This window comes from Coffea arabica, chromosome 8e (genome assembly GCF_036785885.1).
Source record: "Coffea arabica cultivar ET-39 chromosome 8e, Coffea Arabica ET-39 HiFi, whole genome shotgun sequence".
Taxonomy (NCBI): Eukaryota; Viridiplantae; Streptophyta; class Magnoliopsida; order Gentianales; family Rubiaceae; genus Coffea; species Coffea arabica.
Genome location: NC_092324.1, coordinates 10,679,160 through 10,696,133, shown reverse-complemented (window position 1 = coordinate 10,696,133; position 16,974 = coordinate 10,679,160). Strand labels below are relative to the sequence as shown.

Genomic DNA, 16,974 nt, shown 5'->3' with positions numbered 1-16,974 from the left:
TCCTTCATTTGCCAACATTGGAGATTCTTTCTTTATTTTTTTCTTCAAAAGAATAGTATTGTAACAAAAATATCAGCAATGCAAATCCCAATGACGACCATATGTTTACAATCATGAAAGCACGCGAGAGTAAACCAGAATGATAACATGCCAAGGAGGCTACCTTTGTGTTCACTTAACCATACTCAATGTGCCAAACAGTCGAAATTAATCAAGGAATCACAGTTGGCAAAAAGAAGGAATACGCATACATCTACTCATTAGTGTAATTCCATGTCTCTTCACGAACCCTTTAATGCATATCTTAATCTGTTTTGCCTTGGCTTTTCTTGGAATAATAACAAGCTGAATATTACAGCAGCTAATACTCTTATGATGACCTTTTTTTTTTGTATGTGCCATAAATATTAATTCCATTGATAATGTTATAGTTTCATTTTTCTACGTCACAAAGTAAAGACATAGTTTGAGAGTTAAGGACAAAATATTAGTAATCTATTCATTTTGTCATTAAAAAGTTAAATTTCATAAAAACTAATGCATTTCACACAATATGATTTGAATGTTATGTTATAAATCCACCTAAAATCACCTCATATTGACTCAAGTATTCCTTTCCTCCATAAAATGTTTATTAATGCTGAGATAAAGAATAAAATTAATATGCAAAGCATAATGAAAATCACCAAGTATATAAAAGTTCGTTATGAATCATGGACAATATATAAATTCTGATCCTCTAGGCATGAGATTTCTTAGGTTTTGTGTAACTTTGACTTGAGAATAATGTGCGCTCCTCGTTTCAGGCTTGTACATTTATTTTCAACTAACATCATTGTAAGTTGGAATTAGAATAACTCCATATCTCTTCACGCACAGATTAAGGCATATCTTAATCTCATTTTGCTAGGCTTTTCTTGAAATAACAAGAAGCTTTCAAGATTGCAACAGCTAATAATTTTGCCATGCCCTTTACTTAATTCGTTGTCTATGCAACAAACTTAATACTCCTTCCATTCCATTATTAATATCATATTACTTTTTTTATGTTTACTAGCAATAGACTTACTACTCCTTCCATTCCTTTGTTAACGTCATAAAACTTTTTTTTGATGTCCCAAAATATAGTCTTAGCGTAAAAGCCAACATAGAATATTAATATTCAACTTATCTTATAATTAAAAGAGTAACTTGCACGGCTTCAAATCCTCTGTCCCCAAAGTAGTATTTGTCCCCTCTGTCCCTTATTTGTACAACTGCCACGTGTCTCTAGTCTTTTACTCACTCAAGTTTACTCAAGTTAGCCTTTGATAATAATTGATTGACAAGTTTACTTAAAATCAATTAAAACAGATAACTCAAGACTTTTTTTATTTTTTTTTAACAAAAAAGAGTCTTGTTAATCATAAACGTAGAAATCACCTAAAACTCTTCTTTATTTTGTTCGAGGTTGGATTCACAAAACTTGTAAATCGATTATTATCGATTTATTTGAGTTTGGATTAACAAAATGTTAGAAACACGTGGCAGCTGTACAAATAAGGGATTGAGGGGACAGAGACTACTTTGGGGACAGAGGATTTGAAGCCAACTTGCACAAACACTAGTGCATTCCAAACAATTTTAATTAAAGCCTTATGTTATACATCCACCTAAAATCGCGTCATGTAAACACAATTATTATTTATCTCTATAAAAAAGTTTATTAGTGCCAAAATAAAGGATTAAATTAGTATACAAGACATAACGAAAATCACCAAGCATATAAAACTTCGTAATGAACCATGGCCAATATATAACTTCTGATTCTATCTGGCACAAGATTTTGTAGATATCGTATAACTTTGACCTGTGAGTTGTGAATAATATATGCTCCACGATTCAGGCTTGTACAATGGTTTAGAATTAACATCAATAATTTTAGCTGCAGCACAAGTCACATGGATAACCGCTTTGCGCTAGTTCTCAACTTTGTGGCCATAAATACTGGAAATGTCCAAAGCATATGGTGTAGGCTAGTAACTGATACGCATATAGTAGCAAAAGTTAAGGGTCTCTGATACAATAAATGGCTGCCAATTCTGGAAATGTATATCTGAATATGGAAGAAGAACGCCACTACGCCAGTAATAGCATACAGCCTGTGTCTTCTACTCCACAGTAAGTATTTAAACTTCTACAACTTGCACTTAATTTGTCTTTTCTAAACTACGTCTTTATCAGTTTCATTCAGAACCTTATTACTTGTTACGTCAATATCAGTTTCATTGTCAAAGTTACTGATTGCTATCTTAATGATTCTGTTACAATTTTGCAGATCAGAACAGTGGACACCGGAGCAAAAGAAGCTAGAATCTTTCAGCCTAAGTGAAAGGCTAGGCTTGGACGAGTTTCTTTCCTTACATGTTAGTAGTCCTCTTTCCATTTCAGTTTATGCTCCTTTTGTGTTCATTAGGCACAGTAGAATAGTAATTCTATTCTATAGAAAAAAATCTACTAACTCAAATGGTACATATAAGTCACAAGTTCCAAATGCTATAAAGAATAACAGCACAACTTATATACTTTGCTGTTTCCTTGACCTGAATTCAAGTTCACTTGATAACATGATGCAGGTCTGGCGTGCATCTGTAGGAGAACTTCTTGGAACAGCAGTTCTAGTTTTCTTGATTGATACCATAGTGATATCAACCCTTGACAGTGATGTCCAAATGCCAAACTTGATTATGTCAATTGTCCTTGCCATTATGATCACAATAGTACTGCTAGCTGTGCATCCAGTCTCTGGAGGCCACATAAACCCCATCGTCTCATTCTCTGCAGCATTAGTTGGCCTTATCTCAATGTCTCGTGCCATAATCTACATCATAGCACAATGCTTAGGTGCTGTGCTTGGAGCGCTAGCGCTAAAATCTGTGGTTAGCGGTAATATCGAAAGAACCTTCTCGCTTGGAGGTTGCACTCTCTCAATAGTCACACCAGGTCCGCAGGGATCACCTGTTACAATAGGCCTCGGGACTGCCCAGGCTTTTTGGCTTGAGGTCTTCTGCAGCTTCGTGTTCTTGTTTGCGTCACTTTGGATGGCGTATGATCATCGCCAGAAAAACTCTATCGGCCTGGTTCGGGTTTTAGCAATTGTTGGAACTGTTCTTGGTCTTCTTGTCTTCATATCAACATCGGTCACTGCTGCTAAGGGTTATGGCGGCGCAGGGATCAACCCTGCTAGGTGTTTTGGTCCAGCAGTTGTGAGAGGAGGCCATTTATGGGATGGCCATTGGGTGTTTTGGGCAGGGCCTGCTATCGCTTGCGTTGCATTCTATGTTTATACGCAGATTATCCCCAATGATCATTTTCATGCACAAGAATTCAAACATGATTTCTATGGAATCCTAAGGACTGTTAGTGGATATAATCATTGAATGATTTATTTGGACACAGAATTGTTGCCCAGAATTGGACCATCTTAATTTGATTTCGTTGTATGGTAAAAGTGTTTGTCAAGGAACAACTTTTGTTTTCCTTTTCTGAAAGAGGCAAGCATAAACTGATGCGGGTCTTTTGGATACAAATTTATAAATACCAATTACTATAATTTGATTGTAAGGGATTTAATTTATTCAAGAAGATATTTTAGTGGTTGTATTTTTTTGACATGATTACAAGAAATCTACAATGGATGAATCTATATGGATAAAAATTCAACAACATTGTAATTAGTTTCTTAGCCCATGTTTGGACTATAAGTTTTAGCAGAAAAATTCTCCTAGACAGATCTTTCAATCATTTTTCTAACTCATGTATATTACATATTACATGGTTACTTGCAATGCAGACAAGGTCTTAGTTCCCAATTTCATCTATTTGATTTGAAATTTGAAGTTCAAATTCAACCCCCTAGCAGCTGCAAAGCTTAATTAACTAATTCCCAGAGTTTGTTTAAATGTTGTTTAGTTGTTTGTAATTAATTTACTTGGGCCCCTACGCTATTGTCTTCTGGGTTTAGAGGAAAATCAACAAGGGCCATTGGCCCGAAAATAGAATATTAGTTTGTTTTTTCCTTGTGGCAAGCAACTGTGTGGACCTTTAATATTTTTACTTCTAGTATTGACTATTGAATTAAGGGACTTATCTTACCCAAAAAAATTAAGGGGCTTAACTAATCATATAAAAATATGTGTGAAAGAAAAGAACAATAAAGATTATTAATTTTTCAAACAATGAAAAAGGACAGACAATAGTAAACACCCAATAATAGTCAGTTAGTCACTATAGGCCCTAATTTTCTTAACTCTTTTAAAATTAAGGTTTTTCTGACAAGCGTCCATTAGACACTTGTTAACACACCTGACATTTACTTAACCTACCATGTATATAAGCATATTAACAATTATTAACCTCTCTTGAATTTATATACTTTCCCTATTTAATTTTACCTACCCTCCCTTGTATTTATTTATTTTCTCTAATCAATATTACATTTCTAAAAATATGGCACTTGAAATATATTTAACGAATGCCCTATGGGCACATGTAAGATAGACCTTAAAATTATTCCAAATAACTCTAATTGACATGGCGAATAAGAAACGATGCAAACAAGATACCTAATAAAACATAGAACTTGACTCAAATTAAAAAAAAAACATTTTTTAATGAGAAATACCTTGAATCTTATTTAATTTTGCAAACGAACAAAATGTTGGCTTACTACTAGTACAAAACTTAGTTACTTAAGTTTTATATACGTATAAAAAGAAAAGGTTGTGTATATCGGCTGGTGGTTACTGGGAGTTGTCGATCAGAAATATAACCTTCAAAAATTAAGCAGTGTATTGGAAGTGTTCGATTAGAAATCTATTCTCAAATAATTAAGCAGTGTAGTTATTTTATTTTGAAGTCATGCTCGTGAGAGTAATTAAGTTGAAATAGCAAAAAGTGTAAAAGATAATACATAGAAGTTTTGGAGGTTGGGGAATTCGTCAACTTTAAGTTGTAACCTTAATCTCAAGTTAAACTGGATGCACGCTGTAGCAAGTGATGTGAATGCTGCTGCGTTAGCTTTATGGGTTGTAATACAAATTGTTACCAACTATGTACCAAATGGTCTCCTTAACAGGATTGTCAATAGGACTGGACTTGACTTCAGCCCAGGTCCAAGAAACTCAGGCTAGCCTTCTTAAGTAAATGGATAATATGGAAGCGTAGTTTGAATGGAAAACTTTTATGAACGATTTCTTCAACATGGCCCCTACGTGAGGATGACACGCACAAATCGATGACTCGAAAGATGAGATATTTCTCTCAATTTTATTGGAATTTTCAATGAAGTTGTGTAAAAGTTTATGATAGACCCCCAAAGAAATTTTAGGGTATACCCATATATAGCTTGCATTTTGTTTTTCCAAAACAATAAGAAAAATAATGCAAAAATTGAAAAAAAAAAACAAGAGAACCACGTCGAACTTTGCGTTAGGCTACGAGTCAAATCCACTATAAACTATGGGCACGCCGCAATGAATGAAGTCTTCTAAACAGAAGCTTCAACTTGTCCGATTACGCGCTCTCTGTCTCGCGTATTTCTTACAACCTTTCACGGACTCCGTCTTTGTCCAAACAAAAAAGCATCCACAACTCAGCTCTATGTCAATGGGCTTGGCTTCCAACCTGATATTACCTTAATCTATATTCTATATAACTTCTATAACAAAGTATATAGTTTTTTTCTTCACATTCTTCATCATAGTGATGTTAAAAGATACACATGTATTTTATTAATTATACTGATATTTTTAAGCTTACTATTGTTTGAGAACTTTGTGCTACCTGGAGTAATTTTTATATTAAAAAAAAACTAAAATCTGAGTTAATTTTTTGAATTCAGGCCTGGGTCATTTTAAGCCCGAAGTTTAACACATGGATGGGGCCAAACTTGGGCCATAATACTGTAAGCCCAAATGGTCAAGTCTGGGCTGAAAATTGAAGCATGATATTATGCTCTATCCTGGATTCAGAAAAATCCTTGCCCAAAAGCTCAAAGTTGACAAGCCTGCTCCTTACTCATTGATTGAATTTTGTAGTCCCGGAGTTTGGCCCTTTCATTTGTGATCGCCTTTACCCTTTTTTTTTAAAAAAAAAAAAAAAACTTCAATTTGAAATTGAATAAAATTAGAGATATGATTAGGACAAGAGAGAAAAGTTACATAAATAGTGCAAAAAGCTTATCCATTTTTAACATGACAAAACTTTTGGAATGTCCAAAATATTTTTAAAAAAAATGTCACATGAGTGCATGATTGTAGAAAAACAGAACAATTGAATATCTAAAATTGTGCTAAAACAAAACTTGTGGTAGTCAAACAGTATCCCTGAACAACGCGAGTAAGACTACAAAATCTCTTTATGACAGATTAAGGATTGAGATTTGTGAAATAGAGGGTGTATGAAAAAGAAAAAATATTGTTTGGGAGTTTAGGATAGAAAAGAAAACTAAAGAAATGTAAAGTTATGAAACAAAATAAAAGAAGAGAAAGGAAGAGAGAGATTTTGAGAATGTTTGAGAGCATAGAAGGAATTAGAATGATTTTGGATATATATGTCAATAAAATTTTATTTAATAATTTTGTAAGGATAAAATGGCAATTTGAAAAAAAAAATTTGCAAGCTTGCATCAGTTTTCCTTTGCATTCCCCCCATTTTTAGTCGAAAATATTTTACGCTGTAGTAGCACTTGGGATCTTTCAAAATCAATTCGTTTCTTTTCTTTTTTGTCTCACTTTAAAGTCCCAAACATAAGAAAACTCAACTTTCTCTTCCTTTCTCTTCATTTCCAGTGAAATCTCAACTCCCAAATGCACTATTAATCTTATCTGTAGTTCCTTGTTGCTACAAGTCCTTTCCCAAGTGCCACTCAACAGCAAAGCCAGAGCTCAGAAAGCCGAAAAGTCCTTGGACATTTCAAAAAAGACCGCCAATACTCAGATATTTTATATGTATCAAAAATTTACAAAAAAAAAAAAAAAAGACACCTCCATTACTCTCAGTTAACGGAAAGGTGGCTTTCTATCTCAAATCCTTAAAGCAGAGGTTGATGAAAGGACGGCTTTCTATCTCAAGTTCTTGGAGCAAAGGAACTGAAAGATGATTGCCACATGCCCAAGGAACGAATATTGGATATATGTAGATTGATCACAATTGTTTGGATCGTTAGTCTCCGCAGAAAAATTTTTATATTTTCCGTAAATACATTTCTCAATTACTGTTTGACTTCACATGTATCAAATTGTTATTGTGACAGCCCCACCTTCCCCTAAGGCGAACCAAAGGGTTCGGCGGACCGCCTGCTCAGCTCTCGCCAGGACTTACTCACACACTCCCCCATAACTCAAGCAAAACAACGTGCATCCATAGAAAATGAATAACATATCCATTTCAACTTAATATATACATTGCTGCTCAAATCCAGATACAAAGTGTCTACACACCAAAAAAAAACTTCAAAGTGTTTATATTTCGAGTACAATCAACCCTAGTCGGGTACTAGCATGAGTACAAAAACAAAACTCAAAACAACTAGACTACGCTAGTCTGTACATATCTCATGCCTCGCTCGTACCCCCTGTAAGGAAAACAAATAGCGTGGAATGAGCTAAAAGCCCAGTGAGGTTCCAAATAACAAATTGACCATTTTAAAAGTACGAATATCAACGTAGCAAGTTAATGGCATCAAAATTCATAAGAGTGGACAATAATATTTCAAGTAGCAAATTTCAAAGTGAGCGAGCTTAACAAATTCATGAAGATGAACACTAACACTTCAAGTAGCAAATTTCCAAATGAGCAAGTATAAAGTGCTTTTGGTTTTCAAAAGGAACAACAATCCGATAAACAATAATCATTTTCAAGTATAAGGATACGGAAGACTCTCAGGAGTCAAATTCCCATTGCATCTCCAGAACTTGATCAAGTAACAGTTGACACTCCGTCAACTTTCAAGTAAGTAACCAATCCAGTAGAACACCACTTAAACGACTCTCCGTCCACCGTTCAAACCCCCAGCTGGGCCCAAAATCCTCAAGAAACACGGGTGGTAATACTCGAGTATACCGATTAGTCGAGGAGATATCACTCCACTCGACAAAACAAGAGACCCAGGGTTCGTTACCCAATCGACCAAACCTTTGCCGGTTCGACTTAAGTAACTCGCCGCAGGGTTTCTGGAATTTCAGGAAGTGCGCGCATCATAAACAAGTATATCAAGTCAATTGCAACAATAAACAAGTATATATCACATAAGGGCAAGTGCGATAAAGTACACTCTTGCCCTAACAATTCACGTATATAACATGTAATCATATTGGTCACGTATCAAGTTCAAGTATCAAGTTCAATTCGGTATTTGAAAGCACTCACCAAAAGATATAGTGCCTTTACTGGTCACTTTTAGGTTATACCCCGGGTTCGGAGTCCAAATCTGCGATAAAACTCAGTTTGAGAACTTTGAAAATCGACTAAGATTCGGAACTTAGACGCTTCGTTCAATAAAAATCAAGAAATTGAAATTCACTCAGATGGTAGTCGTGAAACACTTGCTCGCTTTTTAAACAGTAAAACTTTGTAACATTTATACTTGAAATTGTCATGCGAGTTGAAAGTACAAGGAAAACATACTCCGAGCAATCATTATTTCATTTCTCAAGGGTACAAGTTCGGCCAAATCCTTACTTATATACCTCGGAACAAGAAGACTCAAGTACCCTAGATGGTTCAAGTGATATTCATATCAACTCTACCCAAGTCGCAAGTGTATTTCTATAGTCCTCGAGCGTAAATTTGGGCAGCACGCCCTTTGTGTTTACCTAATTTTCCAACCATTTATGGCTTCATTCTTTTACTCAACCAAACCCAAGGTTACCCATAACACAATTTCATTTCAATAGCCATTCAATAGGCTCAAAACAATACAAGAACAAGAAATCAAGCTAATAACGAGTGTGGAAACGACGTTTACAAAAGACAGTTTTGACGGGTTCTTTTTTTTGCGGAATGAGCACATCCGAGGCTACGCTTATCGGATCGAGGTGAAACTTATACCATTTTGAAGCTAAGACGAAGGCCTACAATTTTCATGAAGAGCACTTAGTCAAATTTTCAGTGTAACCTAATCAAATTCCCAATTCATATAACCTGGTTCCAACTATTTGGCTAATCAACCGTACTGCATTCAAATGACCATATCTCAGTCTACCGAGATCTGTTTAAGACGTTCTTGGTGGTGTTGAAAAGCTAAGACAGGGTACTAAAACTTTCATGTTTTAGAAAATGGCTAAATCCGAACGGATTATAGTGAATAAATACAACCAAATAGACAAAACTGTCCACGCGGAACTCTGGAATGTAACCTAGAACAGCGAGGGTATTTTGGTCTTTTCACAGGCTACGTTGCTCCGATTGAGCTGAAATTTTGTAGGCAACTATAAAATACCATTCTCTACGACTTTTATGTTTTAAGCTAAGGCTAATTCGGCCTCTAACATGATGCAATAAAACCGGACAGAAAGAGGGGAAATTTTTCCAGAAATCTGGAATTTTTGTTTTCAATGCAGCCTTTCTTGATTTCTTACTCTAATCATCACTAAAACCACTTATATAAGCTTAGATACCACATATCTCATCCATATAGCAAGTATAGGCAGCAAGTACCTCAAACCCTAACTCACATATATCACCTTTAAATCATCATAACAACTTGTTTCACTACTAATCCAACCACAATCATGCATGATGCAACAACTTAAACCACAATAAAAGAACCAAAGCCATGGTTTAGCCTTATACCTCAACAAATGAAGCTTGCAAAAGTAATACTTCACCTCCTCTTGGAATTCTTGTTTCCCCTAACTTCTCAAGCCCACAACTAACACTTTAATCGGTTTAGAAGTTTAATTCCTCATTTGGATGGCTAAAATCAAGAAGAAGGAAGGTGGTTGTTGCTCTCTCTTTCTCTCCTCTCTTGTCTCGGCTAAGGGCAGAAATAATGAAGAGAAAAGATGCAAAAATTGGGGATAAGAAGGAAGACCATCTCTTGGTCAAGAAACCCTTAGGTGGCGACAAGTGTCGCCACCACCACCTTTCATTTTTCTCTTTCTTTTCCTTGCTATTTTTAGTCCACATTTTCGGTCAAGCTAACTGGCAATGAGGGGGGATATTTTGCTCAAGTATTAATGCTCATGTGATAAGAAAGTGGTGGTCAAGTGGTGCGTTCAATCGGTAACGCGCGGTACCCGTCGGTTCGCGCCATTTTTCTTTAAAACACACGTACTAGGGTTTTTACTTCCTATTCACTAACCTTATATCATTGCTCCTAATCACATATTATTTCTCACCTAAAAGTCACTTTTAATCACCAAATTTGATCCTTGCTCCGTATCGAAAAATCATCCTACGAAAAATTGCTAAAACCCTAATTTGCTCCAATCTTGAAAACGAAGAGTAAAACCCTACTTTCTAGGTTTATTTGCACTTATTGTTGAACGATTGGGTAGTAGGGCTTTAATAAATAATGAATTTCCAAATAAAAGGAAATTTTTAAGAAAAACGTGAGGGTTTTACAATTTCAGTGATTAAAATTAGGGTTTCTATTAAAATATGAGACATTTAAGAAAACCGGTTAGTCACAAGTAAACTAGGGTTTTTGATTAAAATTTTAGGAAAAATAAGGTTTTAAATCAAACCCAAAGAAATGCACTTTAATATCTTCTTTACAACCAACCTCCTAATATTCGGGGTATCACAGTTATAGTACATTTTTTTACAAAAACTCTTAAATATAGCAATCCAAACAGATACCAAGGCTAACTTGCTAAAACTAGGGGAATATAGTGTTGATACAGCCAAGCTTCTGCTGCTGCCATTTAAGAATACCTTTAGGATGTGGTAACCGAGTAGCCCAAGTAGAATACCATTATTATTAATATATTATTATTATTAATGGATAAAAAAATACCTTTATACATTGTTTGTGTGGGCCGCTAAAATGCCAGGAGAGCAAAGTGCTACTACTGACCTACACATTTGGTTTTTTGCCGTTGCTGAGCTCTCTCGAGCTCATTTGAAAAATTAAGTCATCTTGTTCGGACTCACTTCCATTTTATAGCTACCGGTGCATTTTCTCGTTCCGTGTAGTTGTTTGTTCAATTTTGTGTTCTCCATTACAAGGTTCTCTAGCCAGTTTTCAGCAAGTTTCAAGTTAGGTAAATTCTGCTAAGAAGCAAGTCCACATGACTTTTAGGTTACGTTTGATAAAACTAAAATCTGAAATTTAAAATCTGAAGTTTGAAATCTGAATCTATAAAATTATTGAATTGTTAACTATTAAATCCAATAAATTTGAGTATATATCAAATTCAGTGAAAAATTAATAACTTATTACTTAATTTTGAAAGCAAGTTTTGCCTACAAAATTCAATGTCACTTAATTAATTTAGTTGTTGAATTTTTTGTTATCAAACTGTCTAAATATGTTAAAATCTGAATCATTAAGTTTAAGTATTAAAATGGGTTATCAAATAGAGCCTTAGTGAATTCCAGGAGCTCCCCACTTCAGATTTATGGCCTGGAAGACTTCCTGTTCCTACTGGTAAAGGTCCGAGTTCTGAAAATTTAGGTCCTAGGTGTCTATGCAGGACAATTCTTGGGCAGAGATTGTTCGTTCGAAGGGAGTGATCCACGATGGGATTGGGCTTTCATATTCGCCCTCTCCTCTGGGAGCTGATGGAGTAATTTTTACGGAGGATGATGTATCTGAAGGATTGGCGAAATGGAAGAGTGCTCTGGTTGGACATGTATTGGGTTCAAGGCCCACTTTCCAAGCTTTGAAGCGTTTCACAGATACAAAATGGGGCAATTGGGCAAATTTGATGTAACAAATTGAAGTCTGGACTTTTCATTTTATCAATTTGAAGATGAGATGGCTAAAAGTCTAAAACAAAAGGTCATGGAGCAAACACCATTGCCTTTACATAGTAAAATGATATATTTATGAAACCCCGGTCCCCTGCATTGGATTTGACTATCGAAGAGTTTTAACTCTGTACCTATTTGGGTTAAATTTCCAAATTTGAAGCTGCATTATCACTCTTCTGTATGTTTAAGCAAGTTTTCGAGTTACATTGGTGTACCTCTCTGTACTGATAAGCCCATTGCAGATCAGTCAAGGCTGTCTTATGCCCGTGTATGTGTAGAAGTTGATGTTCACTGCACTTTGCCTTTTAGCATATCCATTTCTAGTGAATAGGGTGATAAGATAATGCAAGAGGTAGTATATGAATGGATCCCTCCAAAGTACAGTTTTTGTCGTAAGTTTGGCCGCACTTTGGCAAATTGTGCACCAAAACCTCAAACAAAACAAATCTAGAAGCCTAAAGCTGATAAAGGAAGGGAACCAACTGGCCAAGTAATCATTGCTGATGTTACTGTAGTAACAGAGGATACTCCTCCAATAGACATACCTTAATCAGTTGCTAAATAGGTGACTACTTTTGAGATTCATCCTATGTCTCCAACTAATGAGCACGATAGAGTCATTCCAATCTCAGCAGTAGAGATTGTCCTCACTGAACAGCATGCTATAACTCAGAAGATTCATAGCCTAAACTTGTTTGCTGTGTTGATAAATGCCTCCTAAAGTTGAAACAAAAGCTGAAGAGGCAGAGGTGAGAAGAAAAATGAGTTACAAAAAGGGTATGGTAGAGGTAAAACTTCTGTAACCCCTTTAACATGAATTCATTTGCTGGAATATTAGGGGTTTAAATCAACCCCATAAACAAGTAGCTATAAGAAATAAAATAGATACTTTACATTTAGATTTGTTTGGTGTTATAGATTATAAAGTTCATACTGTGACCTATGATAGTGTATATAGAAAGTGTTTTCCTACTTGGTATTCTGTTCGTAACACACCTTCTGTGGGAGTTGAAAGGATTTGGTTTTGTTGGGATCCTAGCAAAGTGCAAGTTACTCCTGTAAGCATACATAAGCAGGTTGTAACTTGTCAAGTGGTTCATCTAAATTGGCAAAATAGTTTTGTTGTCTCTTTTGTATATGCTAGAAATGATAAGGATAGGAGAGCTTTACGGAGTGAACTTTTGCCAACTTCAGAATATTGTACATGAAGATGCTTGGGTGCTTATAGGAAACTTCAATGTGATTTGATATGACTATGAAAAATCTGGTAGTATGGAGAGAGACCAGCAAGCAATCTCTGAATTTGAGGACTGTTTACATCAGATTGATGTTGATGACCTACCTTATAAAGGCTATTTGCTCACCTGGTGTAATGGTAGGTTTGGACAAGATAGGTTGTATTGTAAACTTGATAGAATTTTATGCAATGAGAAATGGATGCAATTATTTCCCCATCAAGAAGATGAGTTCTTGGTCCCAGATGTATCTGATCATTGTGCTGGTTTGCTTTCTATCAAGCAACAATTTAATTTTGGACCTAAGCTTTTCCAATTTCATGGTTTTTAGATGTTTCACAAAGATTTTTCTCTGCTGCTGCAAAAGCCATGGTCTACTAAGTTCCGAGGTGATCCTATGAGAAGTTTTTGTTTGAAACTGAAAGAAGTAAAAGGGGCTTTAACAGAGTTAAATAAGAAGGAATTTTGGGATATTAGTTCAAGAACTGCGCATGCAAAAAAAGCTTGATATTCTACTCAGAGGCAACTACTACAAGATCCTTACGATGTGCATTTGCAAATGGCCGAGAAGGACTGTCTCTCTACTTATGTTGCTCTTATGAATGCTGAAGAATAGTTTTCCAAGGACAGATCTCGAACTAAATGGCTATTGGCGGGGGATAGAATTACAAAGTTCTTTCATAGGAAGGTCATGATACACCAAAGAAGAAATAGTATTTCGTCCATCCAGAATGGAAGTGGGCATAAAGTTGAGGATTATGAGGAGGTAAAGAAAATTGCAGCAAGTTTTGTTCAAGATTTGTTTACAGAACAAGGGACTTTCCCTGAGGTACTCGGAACCAGGTTACAGCAGATTGTTGTAAACAAGCTAACTAGTGATCAAATTCATGAACTTCAAAAAAATGTTTCGGATGTTGAAGTGCAGTTAGCACTATTCTCAACGCAACAAAGGTAAGGCACCTAGGGTCTGTTTGGTTGGAAGTAAAATGTTTTCCTTGGGAAAATATTTTCCGTGGAAGTAATTTTCCATGAAAATCATTTCCCTTTCATCATTTTCAGGTGTTTGGTTAGGTTATTGAAAATATTTTCTTACTTCATTTTTCTAGTGTTTGTTTAACTTTTGAAATATTTTCACTTTTATCTCTATCTTTACGTTTTACACATTATAACTACATACTTCTTCCCATGCAAAATAAGAAAATTTATCTCATTGTTTAACTTTAAAAAATCTTGGAGAAATGTATATATGAATAAAAAATATCTCCTTAAGCAATAAACAAATTGCTGGTCATTTAGTATCAAATATCAATCACATGCAATGCTTATTGTGACATATATCTTGCACTCTCACTGCTGAAAGTTTCTCTAGAAAAGAATGTCCCTATTATACATAATTAATTACTAGCATAGGATGAGTAGGATGAGGTTTTTTTTTTTATTTTGAATATACTAGGGGGAGGGTTGGGTTGGGTGGTACGGGGGAGGGAGTGTAAGGAAGAGATCTTAGGTTCGAGTCCTCCTATTTACACTAAAAAAAAAAAAGAACATACTACAAGATATTTTCAGTAAGTTTGGAACATACTACAAGCGAGATGCATGCATTTCGGAAAACAACTTCAGTAAGTTTGGAAGGGAAGTTGTTTTCCATAAGATGAGTGAAAATATTTTACATAGGAAAATGTTTTCAGCAACTTTTGTGCAACCAAACACGGGAAATTAGGAAAATATTTTCCTGGAAAATATTTTCACCCGAAACAAACGGACCCTAGACAAGATGGTTTTCCTGTGGAGTTTTTTGTGAAGAATTGGGGTGTTGTGCAGACCGACTTTATTAAAGCTGTGAAACATTGCTTTGGAAATGACAGTCTATATACTCTTCCGAATAGTACAATTATTTCTCTTATTCCAAAGGTTCTTAATCCATCTGCTATGCATGAGTATAGACCTATATCTTGTTGCAATACCGTTTATAAGGTCTACTCTAAGATTTTGACTGAAAGGATGAAAAGAGCAATACCAGAATTAATCAGTAATAGGCAAAATGCTTTTCTCAAAGGAAGGATGATCTCTGACAATATCCTATAAATGCACGACATTGTTAACGGCTATCGTAAGAAAAATGGACAAGCTAAATGTGCTGTGAAAGTAGACTTGATGAAGGCTTATAGCACTGTAAAGTGGGATTTCTTGTTTGCTGTTATGGATTGTATGAATTTTCCTGAAACATACATTCAATGGGTGAGGAAAGGTGTATGCATGGCTAGATTTTCATTAAACACGAATGGGGCTCTTGTTGGGTTTTTTTTCCCAATACTTAAGGTTTGAAGTAGGGAGACCCCGTTTCTCTATATTCTTTCTTTTAGCAATGGAAGTCTTTTTTGTCTTGTTTGATGAGGCCACGGGAGACCTGAATTCCGGTTTCATCTTAAATGTCAAGCCCTTCGAGTTTCTCATCTCATCTTTGCAGATGATTTATTTCTTCTATCAATTGCGAATTCGAGATCAATGACTATAATGAATTCAGTTCTTTTGGAATTTACTGTTTTGTTTGGCTTATCACCAAATCTACATAAAAGTGAGATTTTCCCATCAAGGGTTAGCAATGAGGAAGGAATGGAATTGTGTAAGATTCTGGGGATGAAGAGAGGACATTTACCAATCAAATATTTGAGAGTACCTTTGCTAAGCACAAAGCTTTCATTCAAAGATTGCTTTCCCATTATTGAGAAGATAAAAAAGAAAATTATGGGGTAGAGCTCAAAAGCTTTGACTTGTGCTGGTAGGCTTCAGTTGGTAAAGTCAATTCTGCCGAGTATGCAACTATACTGGAGCAGTGTATTCTTATTACCTCGAGCTGTCATAAAGAAGATTGAAGCCATGCTTACCGCATTCTTGTGGAAAGGTGAGACCTCTGCTAAACATGAAGTTAAAGTGTGTTGGAAGGAAATAAGCAAACCAGCTCAACAAGGTGGGTTAGGATTACCTGATTTGACCAGTTGGAATAAAGCATTGCTGATCAAGCATATCAAGCATATTTGGGACATAGTATGCAAGAAAGAATCACTTTGGATTGCTTGGATTCATAGTGTGAAGCTCAATCATCAATGTTTCTGGGCTATTCCTATTCCTCAGTCATGTTCTTGGTTTTGGCGAAAGTTATTTCAACTTAAGGCCTTTAGTGCATCCTTTTATTATTTCAGAGATCAATAACGGTGAGAACACCTTTCTCTGGTATGATAACTGGCACCCTAGAGGACCTTTGTTGACAGCCTATGGTCCTGATATAGTAAGACAGTTTGGAAGCTAGCTGCAAGCTAGTCTCTACTATTATAGAAAATGGAAATTGGAAGATTCCCACGGGTAGAAGGAGAACGGCTGCCATTGAGGATTTTGTACATCTCCCATCTAGACAATCCTTGAAATTGACATCCAGGACTCAGTAAGATGGTTGGCTAGTAAGAATGGTACCTTTTCAATTAAATCTGCAGTGTCACCACCATTTTTGGTTCAAAAAGTGCATTCCAAAGTACTCATTTATCCTATGGCTGCTGTGTAAGGGTAGGCTAAGAACTAAGGACAGCTTGTATAACTGGGGGGTGGTTACAGATACAAGTTGTGTTTTATGTTGTACCAATAGAGAATCTTGTGATCATTTGTTCTTTGAATGTGAGTATACAGCTTATGTTTGATCAAAACTCCAGCATTATAGCTTGCAATATCGAGGAGCTTATGAATGGAGGACTAAAATCGAATGGCTTAGTCATCATTCAAAGAGTGA

General features: G+C 35.7%; 1 pseudogene; it reads left to right on the top strand.

Annotated features, from left to right (window-relative positions):
• The first annotated feature begins 2,068 nt into the window (after positions 1-2,068).
• Positions 2,069-3,574, top strand: LOC113704506 (aquaporin TIP2-1-like; annotated as a pseudogene).
• Positions 3,575-16,974: the final 13,400 nt, after the last annotated feature.